The sequence below is a fragment of the Bombina bombina genome, chromosome 4, assembly GCF_027579735.1.
Source record: "Bombina bombina isolate aBomBom1 chromosome 4, aBomBom1.pri, whole genome shotgun sequence".
Taxonomy (NCBI): domain Eukaryota; kingdom Metazoa; phylum Chordata; class Amphibia; order Anura; family Bombinatoridae; genus Bombina; species Bombina bombina.
This window is the reverse complement of record NC_069502.1, coordinates 504721159-504740242: the sequence shown is the minus strand read 5'-3', so window position 1 is coordinate 504740242 and position 19084 is coordinate 504721159.

Sequence of the window (19084 nt, the reverse complement as noted above, 5' to 3'; positions counted from 1 at the left end):
TGTACATAAGTAGTCAAATACATGACAAAGGGTTTTAAAAAATTATCTATGTATTGTCCTATCCCTTCCAAAGGTCCATCAATTCCTTCAATAATAGGTCTCCCAGGAGGGTATTTGCAGCCTTCTTTATGGATCTTTGGAATGGTATAGAAGGTAGGTATCTTTGAACTTTTAGGGAGCAAGTAATCAAACTCCTTTTTAGAAAGTATATTGTTAATTAACCCCAATTCTAATATGCTTTTTAAATTGACTAAGATAGATTCCATTGGATTACTTTGAAGTCTCTTATATTGTGCCGTATCGTTTAATTGTCTATAACATTCTTCCCTGTATCTGAAGGTATCTTGTACCACCAAATTGCCTCCCTTATCGGATGGCTTAATAGTAAGGTTCTTATTATATCCTAATTCAAAAAGTGTTTTTCTTTCTCCTTTAGTTAAATTGTCAGATATTGGACCATTATTACTCAGATTCATTATATCAGATTCCACCATTTTTACAAATGTCAAGACTGCTGGAACCTTTTTCAGGTTTGGCATAAATAGTGACTTTGGTTTAAGGCCACTATTAATTGAACTTTGATTGTTTTGACAGTCCGTTCCATCTGTATCTTGTTCTAATGATTCTAGTGTTGCTAGTACACTATCAAAATCAGCTTCTAAGTCATTTTTTTTGCCGGCAAATAGTTTATGACAAACCAGTTTTCTGGCTAACAGTTTAAGATCCTTTACTGCTTCAAATTTGTCCAAAGTCTTTACCGGCGAAAATGACAATCCTTTCTTTAATAGTGATATCTGATCACTTGACAGTTGTACCGATGAAAAATTAACTATACACTTATCATCTATTTCTTGGTCCTTAGCCTGTAGTATGTGCTTCTTGTGTTGACTGTTTTTTTACCTGTTTCCCTTTACCTCTACTCCTTCATGTTTTGGGGGCCTCTTTTTGTTGTTGCCCTAAAGGGGACAGACTCTTATTATTAGTGTTTCTGTTAGATTTTTTCTGACCTCCCTCAGGGTCACTGTGGTCATTTCTATTTCTATTGTATGTATAGGCTTGTTTTAATTTATAATCCTTATCGTCTCTTACATAGTTTTTCTTTTTTTTAAATTTCATTTCAGATTGTGTCCGCAAGATTTCATTTTTCATTTTATCATTTAATTCCTTAAAATCACTGTTTTCTTCCCATTTGTTTAAAGTTTCTGTTGTATCAACTAATTGTTGGTTAATTTTCTCTAGTTTGAGGTTATCCTCTTTAAGAATTAAAGTCATTAGTTTATTTGAACACTCTGTCAGGATGTCTTCCCATTGGTCCCTAAAATCTGGTATGATAGTCTCCTGCTATAATGATATATTTTGTGAATTGGAGCTCAACTGCAGATATTTTCTTAAGCTTAACTCCAGAGAGTTAAATAATATATATATATATATATATATATATATATATATATATGTATCACCTCCTGATGTAGATAGCACAAATGGTTGTGTGCAATCTGGTATTAGGTTGTGAATTTAGTATCTAAACTGACTTAGGTTATAAGTGAGTAGCCAGTGATGAAAACTGATTCAGTAATGGTATAAATGAGTTAATAGGCTGTTGAATATTTAAGCATTAAGTCAGTTCAAATATTATTGAGTATCAAATTGACAGTATTGCAATACCGCTGTATGTGGCAGAAAGAAAAACCATATGTTTATTTATACTTGAAAGTATTGATAAAAGTCTGTTTCTGGCAGCAGCTGTAAATATGGAAGAAGTAGTCTCTTAATATGTGCTAGTTATTCCTTAAACAAAACTGAATGCAATATCCTCTGCCTCGTGAAAAGAGCAAACAACTAGCAGGCTGCAAAAAATAAAAGTAAGAAAGGGGAGGAGTTTTCCTCTAAAGCCTTTTCAGCTTGTTACAATGTTTAAAGTCTTCACACTGTGTTTTCACAAGTCCAGTGGTTTATAAAGAAATGTGGTGCTGCTAGTTATTGAATGGAAAATAAGTCTTGAGAGAATTAGAGATTCAGAGCACAATACCTTAATACACATAAACGTTTTTGAAGTTGCAGTTTGTAGCTTTCAGGATGTTATAAGAAGTAGTTGGAAATCAACAGCAACTTAGTAACAAGTCTCTGAAGTTGAATTTTCTAGTTGGAGCAATTCCTAGTCACAAAGTTCAAGTAAGGATTACAATCCAATTCTGATGTAGAGCTCAGTGATAAAGCAGCTTTAACTAAGCAAACAAAATACTAAGCAATGAGTGTTTTGCTAACACAGGTGTTTTATAACCTTGGTAGGCAGGGCTAGATGAGTCATGACTTAGAAATTTAAAGGTACAAGGTAAAACAAAGTATGTCCCTGACATCACGCCCTCCTCAAGGGAGCTGTCCCACAGCTCGTGGCTTAGGTCGGTCAGGATTCCGCTGATGGAACTGCAAAATAAGTCTAGGTGTAATGATGTTGGAGGCTGGCTCCCAGGAATCATCTTCTGGGGAATAATTTTTCCATCGAATGAGATATTCCAGGTTAGAACCATGTCAACGAGAATCAAGTACAGAGTGTACTTCATAGAGCTCCGTATTGCCTGATGATAAAATAGGAGGACGAACAGGTTGAGTTATTCCTTCCTCTTGAGAAAGACCTCACGCTGGTGGTTGAAACGCGTTGAGGCTCAGTTTGGACTACCTGAGGACCTGTAGCGCTCTGTGGAAGAAGTTACTGGCATCTGACACTCTGACACGGCCATTGCTACCAGAGCCGCAACTACGGAAGCCAGCAAGGGTTTGAACTATCCAGTTCTGTGACGACTATCCTGAGGGACTCGCACAGTTTGTTTTATGGACTAATATCGTTTTTATGGTCTTTGTATGATACATCCGGAACCTTGATGTTTTTAAATAAATGCCTGATTAAACTTTCAACACTGTAAGTGTAATTCAGTAGCGTGGTATCTTGCGCCTTACCAATCTACACTTGAGTCTGTTTGCGCTGTGTTTTTTTACAGATTTTTGGGATTCTATTGTACTCCGGGAGGCACGCAGGACACCACCGGTAAAGCGGCAGCAGCAGGTCTCGTATTTAATTATATTTATTTCATTTATTGTGGTTCTTATGTTATTGATTTCCATTTTGGGCGGCATCAGTATATAACTTGCAGAATTTATTATCTTTCATTTTTTATTTAATTCATATGTATTGTATGTTTAGCATTGTATATTTATTTCCTAGCGCCTAGATTTAAAGTTCTGCGGCCAAAGGGGTGCGTTAGCTACGCTGGCTTTTTTCTGGCCGCACCTTTTAAATACTGCTGGTATTTAGAGTTCACAGAATGGCTGCGTTAGGCTCCAAAAAAGGAGCGTATAGCATATTTACCGCAACTTCAACTCTCGATACCAGCGGTGCTTACGGACGCGGCCAGCTTCAAAAACGTACTCGTGCACGATTCCCCCCTAGAAAACAATGGGGCTGTTTGAGCGGAAAAAAACCTAAGACCTGCAAAAAAGCCGCGTTCAGCTCCTAACGCAGCCCCATTGTTTGCTATGGGGAAATTCTTCCTACGTCTGCACCTAACACTCTAACATGTACCCCGAGTCTAAACACCCCTAACCTTACACTTATTAACCCCTATTCTGCCGCCCCCGCTATCGCTGACCCCTGCATATTTTTTTTAACCCCTAATCTGCCGCTCAGTAAACAGCCGCTACTTACATTATCCCTATGTACCCCTAATCTGCTGCCCCTAACACCGCTGACCCCTATATTATATTTATTAACCCCTAATCTGTCCCCCACAACATCGCCTCCACCTGCCTACACTTATTAACCCCTAATCTGCCAAGCGGACCGCACCACTATTATAATAAAGTTATTAACCCCTAATATGCCTCACTCCCACCTCAATAACCCTATAATAAATAGTATTAACCCCTAATCTGCCCTCCCTAACATCGCCGACACCTAACTTCAAACATTGACCCCTAATCTGCCGACTGGAGCTCATCGCTATTCTAATAAATGTATTAACCCCTAAAGCTAAGTCTAACCCTAACACTAACACCCCCCTAAGTTAAATATAATTTAAATCTAACAAAATAAATTAACTCATTAAATAAATTATTCCTATTTAAAGCTAAATACTTACCTGTAAAATAAATCCTAATATAGCTACAATATAAATTATAATTATATTATAGCTATTTTAGGATTTATATTTATTTTACAGGTAACTTTTTATTTATTTTAACCAGGTACAATAGCTATTAAATAGTTAAGAACTATTTAATAGCTAAAATAGTTAAAATAATTACAAATTTGCCTGTAAAATAAATCCTAACAATTAAACCTAACACTACACTATCAATAAATGAATTAAATACAATACCTACAAATAACTACAATTAAATAAACTATTTAAAGTACAAAAAATAAAAAAGAACTAAGTTACAAAAATAAAAAAATATTTACAAACATTAGAAAAATATTACAACAATTTGAAACTAATTACACCTACTCTAAGCCCCCTAATAAAATAACAAAGCCCCCCAAAATAAAAAAATGCCCTACCCTATTTTAATTTACAAAAGTTCAAAGCTCTTTTACCTTACCAGCCCTGAACAGGGCCCTTTGCGGGGCATGCCCCAAAGAATTCAGCTCTTTTGCCTGTAAAAAAACACATACAATACCCCCCCCAACATTACAACCCACCACCCACATACCCCTAATCTAACCCAAACCCCCCTTAAATAAACCTAACACTAAGCCCCTGAAGATCTTCCTACCTTATCTTCACCTCGCTGGGTATCACACCGATCCGTCCTGGCTCCAAAATCTTCATCCAACCCCAGAGGGGGCTGGCGATCCATAATCCTGCGGCTGAAGAGGTCCAGAAGAGGCTCCAAAGTCTTCATCCTATCCGGGAAGAAGAGGCGAACCAGACCGGCAACCATCTTGATCCAAGCGGCATCTTCTATCTTCATCCGATGAGGAATGGCTCCATCGTGAAGACCTCCAGCGCGGACCAATCTTCTTCCGACGACGTCCAACTGAAGAATGACGGTTCCTTTAAGGGACGTCATCCAAGATGGCGTCCCTCGAATTCCGATTGGCTGATAGGATTCTATCAGCCAATCGGAATTAAGGTAGGAAAATTCTAATTGGCTGATGGAATCAGCCAATCAGAATCAAGTTCAATCCGATTGGCCGATCCGATCAGCCAATCAGATTGTGCTCGCATTCTATTGGCTGATCCGAACAGCCAATAGAATGTGAGCTCAATCTGATTGGCTGATCGGATCGGCCAATTGGATTGAACTTGATTCTGATTGGCTGATTCCATCAGCCAATCAGAATTTTCCTACCTTAATGCCGATTGGCTGATAGAATCCTATCAGCCAATCGGAATTCGAGGGACGCCATCTTGGATGACGTCCCTTAAAGGAACCGTCATTCTTCAGTTGGACATCGTCGGAAGAAGATTGGTCCGTGCTGGAGGTCTTCACGATGGAGCCGTTCCTCATCGGATGAAGATAGAAGATGCCGCTTGGATCAAGATGGTTGCCGGTCTGGATCGCCTCTTCTTCCGGGATAGGATGAAGACTTTGGAGCCTCTTCTGGACCTCTTCAGCCGAAGGATTATGGATCGCCAGCCCCCGCTTGGGTTGGATGAAGATTTTGGAGCCAGGACCGATCGGTGATACCCGGTGAGGTGAAGATAAGGTAGGAAGATCTTCAGGAGCTTAGTGTTAGGTTTATTTAAGGGGGGTTTGGGTTAGATTAGGGGTATGTGGGTGGTGGGTTGTAATGTTGGGGGGGGGTATTGTATGTGTTTTTTTACAGGCAAAAGAGCTGAATTTCTTGGGGCATGCCCCGCAAAGGGCCCTGTTCAGGGCTGGTAAGGTAAAAGAGCTTTGAACTTTTGTAATTTAGAATAGGGTAGGGCATTTTTTTAGGGGGCTTTGTTATTTTATTAGGGGGCTTAGAGTAGGTGTAATTAGTTTAAAATTGTTGTAATATTTTTCTAATGTTTGTAAATATTTTTTTATTTTTTGTAACTTAGTTCTTTTTTATTTTTTGTACTTTAGTTTGTTTATTTAATTGTAGTTATTTGTAGGTATTGTATTTAATTCATTTATTGATAGTGTAGTGTTAGATTTAATTGTAACTTAGGTTAGGATTTATTTTACAGGTAAATTTGTAATTATTTTAACTATTTTAGCTATTAAATAGTTCTTAACTATTTAATAGCTATTGTACCTAGTTAAAATAAATACAAAGTTACCTGTAAAATAAATATAAATCCTAAAATAGCTATAATATAATTATAATTTATATTGTAGCTATATTAGGGTTTATTTTACAGGTAAGTATTTAGTTTTAAATAGGAATAATTTATTTAATAAGAGTTAATTTATTTCGTTAGATTTAAATTATATTTAATTTAGGGGGGTGTTAGTGTTAGGGTTAGACTTAGCTTAAGGGGTTAATATATTTATTACAGTAGCGGCGAGATTAGGTCGGCAGATTAGGGGTTAATAATTGAAGTTAGGTGTCGGCGATGTTAGGGAGGGCAGATTAGGGGTTAATACTATTTATTATAGGGTTATTGAGGCCGGGAGTGAGGCGGATTAGGGGTTAATAAATTTATTATAGTAGCGGTGCGGTCCGCTCAGCAGATTAGGGGTTAATAAGTGTAGGCAGGTGGAGGCGACGTTGAGGGGGGCAGATTAGGGGTTAATAAATATAATATAGGGGTCGGCTGTGTTAGGCGCAGCAGATTAGGGGTACATAAGGATAACGTAGGTAGCGGCGCTTTGCGGTCGGCAGATTAGGGGTTAATTATTGTAGGTAGCTGGCGGCGACGTTGTGGGGGGCAGGTTAGGGGTTAATAAATATAATATAGGGGTCGGCGGTGTTAGGGGCAGCAGATTAGGGGTACATAAGTATAACGTCGGTGGCGGTCGGTAGATTAGGGGTTAAAAAAATTTAATAGAGTGGTGGCGATGTGGGGGGACCTCGGTTTAGGGGTACATAGGTAGTTTATGGGTGTTAGTGTACTTTAGAGCACAGTAGTTAAGAGCTTTATAAACCGGCGTTTGCCCAGAAAGCTCTTAACTACTGACTTTTTTCTGCGGCTAGAGTTTTGTCGTTAGATTTCTAACGCTCACTTCAGCCAAGACTCTAAATACCGGCGTTTGAAAGATCCCATTGAAAAGATAGGATATGCAATTGACGTAAGGGGATCTGCGGTATGGAAAAGTCGCGGCTGAAAAGTGAGCGTTAGACCCTTTCCTGACTGACTCCAAATACCGGCGGTAGCCTAAAACCAGCGTTAGGATCCTCTAACGCTGGTTTTCACGGCTACCACCCAACTCTAAATCTAGGCCTTAGTGTTTTATACTACCACTGATTTCTGTTTTTACATTATTGTGTTATTGATCATCCTCCAGTAGTAGTTAGCGCTGTTTAATCTGTGTATTTCCTATTTTTATGAGTTATTCTAGTAGACAGATAAGGTTTGACCAGGGAGACATGAAATGTCGGATGAACCTTTAATGTAGAGGTAAGGTCTAAGGTAATGGCATTCTCATTTATAACTTTTATGATAGGAAAGGGTCCAATGAAACGATGCGTGAGTTTTTTGGAAGGTACTTGTAGTCGTAAATTCTTTGTTGAGAGCCAAACCTTGTCCCCAACAGAGTATTTTGGAGGAGTTGTCTTTTAATATCCTACTGAAATCATCCAAATGAGGAGAATTAGAGGGGAGGTCAGGATTTAGAAGAAAAGATGGGTGATAACCATAATTTGCAAAAAACTGGGAATTTTTTGTAGAGGAGTTTGTTAGGTTGTTGTAGGCATATTCTGCCATGGGTAAAAAGTCTAACCACTGATCTTGATGTTGACTGCAAAAACAATGTAAATATTCCTCCAACCACTGATTTATCCTTTCAGTTTGACCATTGGTCTGTGGGTGGAAGGAGGTGCGGTAACGGTGATCAATTTGGAGTAAATTACAGAGTAAATTGAGTACCTCTATCTGTGATAATCCTTGTAGGTGTACCATGAAGTCTTATGATGTTATCAAGAAAAAGTTTAGCAGTTTCTGCAGATGTTGGTAGTTTTTGGTAGGGGATGAAATGTCCCATTTTAGTAAACATATCAACAACCACTAGAATTGTATTATGTTTCCGAGAAAGTGGTAACTCTACAATAAAGTCCATGGAGACTTGTTCCCAAGGTCTGTTTGGAATGGGAAGAGGCATTAGAAGTCCATATGGTTTTGTTCTCTCTGTTTTAGCGGTAGTGCATACAAGGCATGATTTAATGTAGTTCATGATGGTTTGTTTCATTCTGGGCCACCAAAAATTTCTTTGTAACAGGTCAGTTGTATGATTAACTCCAGGATGTCCTGACATAGGAGAATCATGATGGTATCGTAAAAGTAAGGATCTTAGGTTGTAAGGTACATAAATCCTTTTGTTGTGATAATAAATTCCAGCTCTCTCTGTTACCTGATTCCGAGGTATATCCTTATCAAGCTGTGATGTCAATTTTTATCTGTGTTAAAAATTGGGAAGTGAGACCTATGAAGCGTTCACTGGGAATCATAGGACTTGATTCAGTGTCCTGTGTAGGTTTGGTGTGTAACCTTGATAATGCATCAGCCTTACCATTTTTACTAGCAGGGCGATAAAGTATGTGGTAATCAAACCTAGCGAAGAAAAGAGACCAACGGACCTGTCTAGCTGAGAGAATTTTGTTGTTCTGCAAATACTGAAGGTTTTTATGGTCCGTATATATAAAGTATCTGAAACTTAGCTCCTTCCAGGAGGTGTCTCCAGTTTTCAAGTGCTCTTCTGATGGCAAGAAGCTCCTTATCTCCAATGGAGTAATTCATCTCTGCAGAACTCATGATCTTTGAAAAATAAGATACAGGATGTAAAGGTTCAGATAAAGTTTGTCTTTGTGATAAGACAGCACCAATGGCAAAATCAGAAAAATCAACTTCTAATATAAATTGTAAATCTGGGTTAGGGTAACGTAAAATGGGAGCAGTAGAAAAACTGGTTTTTAAAATTTTGAAAGCAGAAGAAGCTTCTTTAGTCCAAGTGAAAGGTTTTGAAACACTGGTGAGTTGTGTGAGAGGTTTGACAATTTTGGAAAATCCCCTGATGAAATTCCGTCAATAATTTGAAAATCCTAGAAACCTCTGTAGTTCTTTTTTAGTAGTTGGTTCAGGCCAATCCAAAACAGTCTCAATTTTTGTATGTTGCATTCTTATCCCATTAGGAGAAATATCATAACCAAGAAAAGATATGTGGTTACAATGAAACTGGCATTTTTCTAGCTTTGCATAAAGTTTGTGAACATGTAATCTAGACAATGCCTATCGGGCATGTTTCTTATGTTCCTCAGGACTATTAGAAAAGATAAGAATATTGTCTAGATATACCACCACACATAAATCAAGTAAATCGTGGAAAATGTCATTGATAAAATGTTGGAAGGTAGCAGGGGCATTGCATAACCTGAATGGCATTACAAGATATTCAAATAAGCCATATCTCGTCCAGAATGCAGTGAGCCATTCGTCACCCTCACGAATACGAACCAGATTATATGCCCTTCTGAGATCAAGTTTGGTGTAAATGGTTGCTTGAGACAGACGTTCAATTAACTCAGGTATCAATGGTAACGGGTAGTGGTTCTTTATCGTTCTCTTGTTGAGCTCCCGGTAGTCCCAAAGAGAATCATCTTTGTTTTTTAAGAAGAACATACCCGCTCCAACTGGGTATGTTGATGACCTAATAAAACCCTTCCTCAAGTTCTCTTCCAAATATGTCTTTAGGTGTTTTAACTCGGGTTGACGGAGAGGGTATATATGTCCAAATGGAATAGTGGCGCCTGGTTGTAACTGTATCGGGCAGTCGTATGGATGATGTGGAGGTAGCGTCTCCGTTTCTGTCTTACTAAATAAATCCTCAAAATCCATATACTCCTGAGGAATCACCAATGGATCTGGAATAGAATGAAGTATATATTGTTGAGGAAAACATGTGCTCTGACAATATGCAGAATCAAAACATACCTGAGAAGATGACCATGTTATTTTGGGTTCATGCTGCTGGAGCCAAGAAATGCCTAAAACAATTGAAAAATGTTGTGAGGGTAAAACATCAAATGATATATATTCTGTGTGACCATTTTTTGACACAACCAACAAAGGTATTGTATGATGGGTGATAGGACCCTTTGATATAGTAGAACCATCATTAACTCTAATGACCAGAGGTTTTGCTTTCAACACAAGTGGAATTTTATTAGTGGTTACAATCTGGAAATCAATGAAATTTCCGAATGCCCCAGAGTCAATAATGGCATCAGTGTGTAGCCTTTTGTGATCCCACTGCAACAGAAGAGATAATTTGCAATAAGTAATTTTATCTTGATATACATGAGTTGAGTGAATTGATGTATACTTACTTTTCTTATTTCTTGAGAGGACTGGACATTCTGACATGGTATGCAACGGATCTGCACAGTATATACACAAATTCTTTGCCTTTCTCCGGAACCTCTCCTCTGAGGTTATTGAACCTCTAAGTACACCGATCTCCATGGGTACAGATTGAGAGGTAGTAGTAGTTGGCGAACTACGGATGGTAGAAGTATTGGACCTTGAAGAAGTGTCAGAATGATATCTTTTGGATCTCCTTTCATGAAGTCTCCTGTCAATCTGAGTGGAAACTCTCATTAAAGCCTCAAGGGTAGGAGGTAAATCTATTCATGCTAACTCATCTTTTAAAGATTCAGCAAGACCAATCCTAAATTGGTTGCGGAGTGCAATTGGACTCCATAAAGAATCTGAGGCATATAACTTAAACTCTGTAATATAATCCTCAACTGGTCTCTTTCCTTGCTTGAGGACTCTCATCATGGCTTCAGCTGATAATTGAATGTCCTTATCAAGGTATAATTCATCCATGTTATCGAAAAAAAAAAACCCTAAAGAGGTTATAATAGGATCCTGGTGTTCACAAAGGTTATCTACCTCTAGGTTCACCACTAAGGAAAGAGATGATCGTGAGAACCTTGATTCTCTCAGTTGGATAGCTGCGAGGTCTTAAGTTGAAAAGTAAATAGCAGGCATTTTTGAATTGCCTATATAATTTTCTGTCCCCAGAAAATGGTTCAGGTAGTGACACCTGTGGTTCAGGAGAAGTCTCGTGAGTGGCCTTAACGGCTATGGAATCCTTTATGATGTCTCTAAGAGACTGATTCTCCACCTGTAAGTCTCTTACTGCCTGACAAATCTGATCCACTCTCTGTGTCAAATTGTATACCACCTGGGGAATGTCTGCTGGCTCCATGTTTTTTGGCTTAGTATTATGTAATGGTATATTTTGTGAATTGGAGATCAACTGCAGATATTTTCTAAAGCTTAACTCCAGAGAGTTAAATAATATATATATGTATCACCTCCTGATGTAGATAGCACAAATGGTTGTGTGCAATCTGGTATTAGGTTGTGAATTTAGTATCTAAACTGACTTAGGTTATAAGTGAGTAGCCAGTGATGAAAACTGATTCAGTAATGGTATAAATCAGTTAATAGGCTGTTGAATACTTAAGCATTAAGTCAGTTCAAATATTATTGTGTTTTCACAAGTCCGGTGCTTTATAAAGAAATGTGGTGCTGCTAGTTATTGAAAGGAAAATAAGTCTTGAGAGAATTAGAGATTCAGAGCACAATACCTTGATACAAATAAACATTTTTGAAGTTGCAGTTTGTAGCTTTCAGGATGTTATAAGCAGTAGTTGGAAATCAACAGCAACTTAGTAGCAAGTCTCTGAAGTTGAATTTCCTAGTTGGAGCAATTCCTAGTCACAAAGTTCAAGTGAGGATTACAATCCAATTCTGATGTAGAGCTCAGTGATACAGCAGCTTTAACTAAGCAAACAAAATACTAAGCAATGAGTGTTTGCTAACACAGGTGTTTTATAACCTTGGTAGGCAGGGCTAGATGAGTCATGACTTAGAAATTTAAAGGTACAAGGTAAAACAAGGTATGTCCCTGACACCTGCAAATTAGTCCCTGGTAGTTTTAGGAACCTTAAACCCTTAGGAATCATCCCTGCTGTCTGATAGTTTGTTAAACTCGAAATTTCCCATTTAACTCTTAACTGTTTATATAACATCTGTTTCTGTTCTTTAAAAGCTTTATAGATGTTCATATCTGCTTGTTTAGATTAATCTCCAGTGTCATTAAGGTTAAAAGTATCTTTAACATCAGAGTTGAAATCACTGTCACTATATGTGAAAGCCATACGTGCTACTTACAGACTAACAAATATGCAAATTGAACACAGTAACTTATGTCTTCTATATTGAAGACTCAGACTGAGCCAGAGTAAAGAAAGAATCACACAAAAGTGCAACACTAAGTATTTATATGAAATCACAATTTTGCTCTGCTCAGGTCAATAATGGTTAAAACAACGTTAACAGCGCTAACTATGGTGACCTTAGCTCCCTAAACAAATGGGTCTCTAGTTACCCATAGATACAAATATACAATAAAGATGTGTAAGGGGCGCCTGAATCAAAGGCTAGGTCAGAGGTTGAGGATATCTTGTATAAGTACAATGACAATTTATTAGTAGATTAAAACTCAAATTAAAATAAAATAAAATTTACATAAGCATACAATTACATGGATCCATGTTAACAAAAATCACATTGGACAATTAAAATCAGTAAACAATAAGTATTAGGTTTATATTGTAAAGCTAAGGTGATGGTTCCAGAGTCTTTGATGTATGATTGAATAAAGCCTAGGTGCGTAGTCAGGAGAAGCTTGAGGTGTGCAGAGTTAAGTGTGTGTTCCTATTGTGTATAACAATATTATATCTCAAAATAGTGTAGCAAAACCTTGAATTAAAAACATTAAAATGTTAGAATATACAAGCTAGTTGATCAGTGTGGCAAAATAACACAACAGTAAAGTGCTTAGTGTGACATAATATGACAACAATTCGTTAAAATGTTATCTAAGAATTTAAGATTAATATATATAAGAAAAAATGTAAAAAATATATAAAAAGAATATAAAAAATATAAAAAGATAAAAATGTCCAATTGAGAAAAAGTGTCCGAATAATCGTCCAAATAATCCAAATTATCCAAGTGATCCAGTAGCGTAGTGATACTCCAAGTGATAAAAAGTGTGTAAAAAATCAAGTAGAATAATCTCAAAATAATAGTGATTTCAAGCCAAAAAAATGAAAAAATAAGGTGGATGAAAAAATTGTGCAATACAGTGTTATATTGATAATGCTCCGGTTAGAACACAAATTAGCCAATCTGTAAAATAAAATAATACAACATAGAGCAGTAACGTCTATAATAAACTCTGAGTGATTGAAATGTAACTCACCATATATGTCGATGCGTTTCGGCCCACCAATAGGGCCTTTTTCCAGACTAACATATGTAGGTGAGAGTGCTTCTTATATACTAGTGTTGCTGACCCAAATGGCGCCAATTGTGTGTGAATGGCGCCATTTATGTGACCTTATGACCCGGATGTTGATATCACAACCGGATGTATGAAATGACCTTACATCCATATTGTTTTAATACTTCTATTTTCGTTGGTTTAAGATAGATTTAGGTTATCCCTTTCTGAATATTTATATTTTGATGTAACAATTATTAGTCAGACTGATCTTCAATATTATTGGCAATGTCTGATTGCGTTACAAACAACTGGAAGTGTGGTTGTTGCGCTAGACCGGAAGTTGTCTAGTGCGTGTGTAAACCGGAAGTGAGGTTATATCGTCAAAACAGGAAGTGGGTTTGTGTTGGGTTTAACATATACCTGATATGATCAAATTATTTTTGTTTATTTTCTCCGGTCGCGCAAAAGTATATTCACTGATTTCCATTGTGCCATATCTATACTTTGTATTTTTTAAAATGACAACCGGAGGGGTCCTTACTTCCGGTTAATGTGCCTGATTATTGGCGTCTAAATGTTTGTAATGAGGGTACGTGATAATACTTGCGATGAGGGTATATATTTACATCAATGTTATTATGCTCACCAAAGTGTTGGGAGCTATATCTATACAATAAGAGGCTCCTTTGCAGAAACAGAAAATGTCTAAAAAATCTTATACAAAAATAAAAGAAATATTAAAAGATTTTTAAAGACAATGTTAAAATCCGTATTAACTAAATAGGGGAAACATAACCTACTATTTTGGGGAGACTGGTAATGCCTGCATAAAATTATAGTGATACAAAAATTACATAAAGATACATAAAAATACAATGTGCCCTATTAACTATATGTCTTCTACACAGATACATAGTTTCAAATCCAGAATGCTAGACAGGTAGAGGTCGGTGGTAGTGCCAATGGGCAATAGGTAAGCTAGAGAGAGACCACATGGAAGACATTTTCTAGTCTACTAAATATATAGATCTAAGACGGGAAGCTGATACATGGAGTCTCTTAAACTAGGGAGTCTTTGTGTATTTCTTGCGGCTCATGTGTAGTTCAGCACTTATTGACAAAATTGAGGTGCAGTGTTCCTGTCACCAACCCTATATTTGTTTGAATAATAAAAATGTCTACATTTAATTGTCCCTTCGAGATTAAGCTCATTTGGAATTACTTAAATTATCCAAATGTTCATTTCTATTATAATCGGGTTCTAGCTAATCATTGAGATGTGTGAAAATAAAGAGGACCATAAGAGACTTAGAGGATTCTATTTATTCAGGTGTAATAGGTGTGATAGATCCTCTTTGTTGTTAAGGCCCTTGGGGTAGAGGCAATCAAGTTCAAAGATCCATCTTGATTCGGATATCAAGAGTTTTTTCTCGTAGTCTCCACCTCTCCAATTCGGTTTTACCAGTTGGATCCCGAAATAGTTTAGGTCCTTCAGATTGCTTTTATGGTGGATGGTAAAGTGTCTATACATGGCAGTCTCTGTATTGCCATGTTCAACCTGTAAAATGTGCTCGCGTATTCTATCTCTCAGTAGCCTTGAGGTTTGGCCCACATATTTTAGTCCACAACTACATTGAATTATGTAGATCATGCCTTTGCTGTTACATCTTATAAGATCTTTTATTTTGTATTCCATCCCTGAGTTATTGGATCGATATTTCTTAATCTTTAGACCCCTTTTGCATGCTTTGCAACTTATGCATGGATAGAACCCTTGTACATTAGTGCCAAAAACATCATTTATTCTTGTAATTTGTGATCGGGGTACACTAGGTGATAGCATATTCTTCAGATTATCTGATTTTCTATATATAAATCTGGGTTTATTTATTAGTGTTTCCCCTATAATTTCATCATTTTTCAATAGGGACCAGTTCTTCTCTATTATTTTCTCTATCAGATGTCGATTCTCCCTATATTGTGTGATGAATGCTACATCTATAGAGTCATTGTCATTTATGATGTTGATCTTTTTATCCTTGTATTTTAGGAGTTCTTTTCTGTCCCTTTTTCTGAGCGCCTCAATCTCTCTATTTAGTATCTCTTCTTCATATCCTCTTTCCAGGAAGCGTGTTTTAAGGGTCTCAGCTTGTGTCTCCCATATTTCTGGGTCCGAACAGTTCTTCTTAAGCCTGAGTAGTTGCCCCTTCGGAATGTTCTGTTTCCACCTGGTATGGTGGCAACTGTTGATATGTATGTAGTTGTTGCAATCTACGGGTTTAAAATAGGTCAAAGTCTTTATTTTGTTATCTTCAACTGTTATCCTTAAGTCCAAAAAAGTGACTTCAGAATTGCTGATCTCGTATGTGAATTTGAGATTTTGACTGTTGTTGTTCATAATATGAATGGTATATTCCAAATCTTCTCTCGTACCCTTCCATATCATTAAGATGTTGTCTATATATCGATGGTAGGTGACCAGGTCCACGCCTGCTGGACATGAGTCCCAGAAAATCATTTCCCATTGGCCCATGTAAAGGTTAGCATAGCTAGGCGCGAGTCTGGTCCCCATAGCTGTGCCACATAACTGCCTGTAGAATGTACCATCGTGGTTAAAATAGTTATGCGTTAGTATATATGTGATTCCATCTATGATGAATTGTTTCTGGGCATCCGGTATGGTAACGTCTTTGTTCAAGAAGTATTGTACCACCTCTACACCTTTATCATGTGGTATGCTTGTGTAGAGGGAAGCCACATCACAAGTGACTAGTAGATAACCCTCTTCCCAATTTATGTTGTCTAAAATGTTTCAAATTTGGGTTGAGTCCCGTATGTAGGATGGTAAGGTCACAACATATTTCTGAAGGTTCTTATCAAGGTATTCTGATAAGTTGCTAGTTAAAGATCCAATGCCGGAAATGATAGGTCTTCCTGGTGGTTGATGGAGTGATTTATGGATTTTTGGGAGGTAGTAAAACACCGGAGTGATTGGGTGTTTAATTCCTATGTAACGGAATTCTTTATTATTGAGTATGTTCTTCTCACTAGCCTCCCCCAAGATCTTGTCAATTTCTTTCTTAAATTCCACCACAGGGTTGTTCCTTAGGACCTCATAGGTCTCTCTGTCAGATAAAATCCTATTACATTCGGCTTCGTAATCCTCCTTGTTTAGGATTACAATGCCCCCTCCCTTGTCCGTGGGTTTAATGACTAGACCCTTATTCTTCTCAAGGGTCTTAATGGTGTGAATTTGGCTCTTGGACAAGTTCTGTTTGTGTTTAGAGAGCTTGGTATGATGGATATCTTTCAGTTTTTTGCATACTATGGTCTCAAACGACTCAATGGCGCTCCCTTTACTAGCTGTCGGATAAAATGTGGATTTTGGCTTGAGGTCTGTATGTTGATAATGATCCATAGTGGGTTGAGTGTTGGTTGTGGAGACTCCCTGTGTTCGTTCCAGAGGTGACTTCATGAAATGTCACTTTAACGTTAATTTCCTCACGAATTCCTTAACGTTGATAAATGTCTCAAATTTGTTTAGACTTTTGGAAGGAGCGAATGAGAGCCCATAGTTTAAGATGGAGTTCTCTTTGTCTGACAAAGTAGTTGAACTAAGGTTATAAATCCCCTTAGTTGAGTTGTTTCCATCAGTCAGTTTTATGTCTCTTCCTTTTCCGTCTACATTTATTCTTTTTCCACCTCTCTTCCCTCTATGGTTTTTCTTTTTTCGGTTGGAACCTGGGGATATTCAACATTTTTCTTTTTGTAGATGTCTTTTACAGTTCCTTTGTGGTCTTCTGATATGACTCTAAAAAAGAATTCGTAGATGTAGAGGCAGTTGTACTTACATCTGGGTTCTTAAAGCCTACTTTAGGGGTAGTAGCCCTGTTCCCTTGTGAGCGATCCGTACGTGGAGTTTTCCATCCTGTAGTTTCTTCATGAGATCTTGTGTTCGGTGTATGAGATGTATCATGATGATAATAAGAGTCTCTGTTATTGTAATAGTGATTCTTATACAGGGAGTGCAGAATTATTAGGCAAATGAGTATTTTGACCACATCATCCTCTTTATGCATGTTGTCTTACTCCAAGCTGTATAGGCTCGAAAGCCTACTACCAATTAAGCATATTAGGTGATGTGCATTTCTGTAATGAGAAGGGGTGTGGTCTAATGACATCAACACCCTATATCAGGTGTGCATAATTATTAGGCAACTTCCTTTCCTTTGGCAAAATGGGTCAAAAGAAGGACTTGACAGGCTCAGAAAAGTCAATAATAGTGAGATATCTTGCAGAGGGATGCAGCACTCTTAAAATTGCAAAGCTTCTGAAGCGTGATCATCGAACAATCAAGCGTTTCATTCAAAATAGTCAACAGGGTCGCAAGAAGCGTGTGGAAAAACCAAGGCGCAAAATAACTGCCCATGAACTGAGAAAAGTCAAGCGTGCAGCTGCCAAGATGCCACTTGCCACCAGTTTGGCCATATTTCAGAGCTGCAACATCACTGGAGTGCCCAAAAGCACATGGTGTGCAATACTCAGAGACATGGCCAAGGTAAGAAAGGCTGAAAGACGACCACCACTGAACAAGACACACAAGCTGAAACGTCAAGACTGGGCCAAGAAATATCTCAAGAATGATTTTTCAAAGGTTTTATGGACTGATGAAATGAGAGTGAGTCTTGATGGGCCAGATGGATGGGCCCGTGGCTGGATTGGTAAAGGGCAGAGAGCTCCAGTACGACTCAGACGCCAGCAAGGTGGAGGTGGAGTACTGGTTTGGGCTGGTATCATCAAAGATGAGCTTGTGGGGCCTTTTCGGGTTGAGGATGGAGTCAAGCTCAACTCCCAGTCCTACTGCCAGTTTCTGGAAGACACCTTCTTCAAGCAGTGGTACAGGAAGAAGTCTGCATCCTTCAAGAAAAACATGATTTTCATGCAGGAGAATGCTCCATCACACGCGTCCAAGTACTCCACAGCGTGGCTGGCAAGAAAGGGTATAAAAGAAGAAAATCTAATGACATGGCCTCCTTGTTCACCTGATCTGAACCCCATTGAGAACCTGTGGTCCATCATCAAATGTGAGATTTACAAGGAGGGAAAACAGTACACCTCTCTGAACAAGGTCTGGTTGGCTGTGGTTGCTGCTGCATGCAATGTTGATGGTGAACAGATCAAAACACTGACAGAATCCATGGATGGCAGGCTTTTGAGTGTCCTTGCAAATAAAGGTGGCTATATTGGTCACTGATTTGTTTTTGTTTTGTTTTTGAATGTCAGAAATGTATATTTGTGAATGTTGAGATGTTATATTGGTTTCACTGGTAAAAATAAATAATTGAAATTGGTATATATTTGTTTTTTGTTAAGTTGCCTAATAATTATGCACAGTAATAGTCACCTGCACACACAGATATCCCCCTAAAATAGCTAAAACTAAAAACAAACTAAAAACTACTTCCAAAAATATTCAGCTTTGATATTAATGAGTTTTTTGGGTTCATTGAGAACATGGTTGTTGTTCAATAATAAAATTAATCCTCAAAAATACAACTTGCCTAATAATTCTGCACTCCCTGTATGCATAAGACCTTTCTTACTGGTTTCTATTTCGGGAATGTGGATGATGCCA